This window comes from Photinus pyralis, unplaced genomic scaffold, assembly GCF_008802855.1.
Source record: "Photinus pyralis isolate 1611_PpyrPB1 unplaced genomic scaffold, Ppyr1.3 Ppyr1.4_LG5, whole genome shotgun sequence".
In the NCBI taxonomy this organism is placed as follows: Eukaryota; Metazoa; Arthropoda; class Insecta; order Coleoptera; family Lampyridae; genus Photinus; species Photinus pyralis.
Genome location: NW_022170596.1, coordinates 26,448,289 through 26,449,347, shown reverse-complemented (window position 1 = coordinate 26,449,347; position 1,059 = coordinate 26,448,289).

The window sequence follows — 1,059 nt, the reverse complement described above, 5'->3', positions numbered from 1 at the left end:
CATTTCACGTTAGGCTTTTAGTGCGTTCACTAAGGTTTTGGATTAGGAAAATATCAATGTAATAAAAAGTGCTTTACAAATATCACTGACTTTTCCCAATTATTTTCAGCACGTATAAAATCAATAATTGTTCCAAATTGAACATGAAACTAAATCTCCGAACTTAAATCAGGAACAATTTCAACTGGTAACAACCCCCTTCCCTTCCTTCCCAAAATATATTACCACAGACAAGTTAACTTGCGTTTTTTATAGAAAAAAAATACAGTAATATGACAACTTTTTAGGATCTAAGTTTAAAAGTTACCCTCAGTGTGCATTCAAGATTGTAATTGTAAATTTCCCGATCAAATATTCTGGTAGAGAGAGGTGTGTGAACTTTCCGGTACTACGGGGGCGAATTTAAGCGAGCGAATAAAATTTAGATGAACGTTAGGGCAGCCCGAAAGAGGCGAAATTAAATAAAAACTTTAGCCTTTATTTTCAAAAGTCATATTTTTGATTTGTCATAGCAAAGAACCGATACATATGACCCACAAAAAATTTGGTTAGTGTATTTCAATTTGTAGCTGCGCCCCACGGGGGTTAATTTTTTTTCAAATTCACATTTATATGCAGATTTTCGCTTAATTTGCAACCAAATTAACCCAGAACTCACCACGAGGAGATGGCTGCATATCGAGTTCAACCCACCCTCCCGCCACTGTATTGCGCATACACTTACTAGGTTACTACATTAGTTTTTCTTCATAAAGGATGCAAAATATTGACTTTTGTTTCCAAAAGGATGCAACATTTCTCTTGCATTAAAAACTTTAAAGATATGGTGAATAGCCTTTCCTTAGTAACAGAGGAAGAAACGTACTACACCAAAACCCTTCCCAATGATACTGTCAAAATTAATGCGCGAAATGTAGATACGTACAGAAAACTAAGTAGACATCTAAAGGACGAAAACATCATCCATCATACGTATCAAATAAAAGAGGAACGAGCATATAGAATAGTAATACGCCATCTTCACCACTCCATACCGACTGAAGAAATAAAATCAGAACT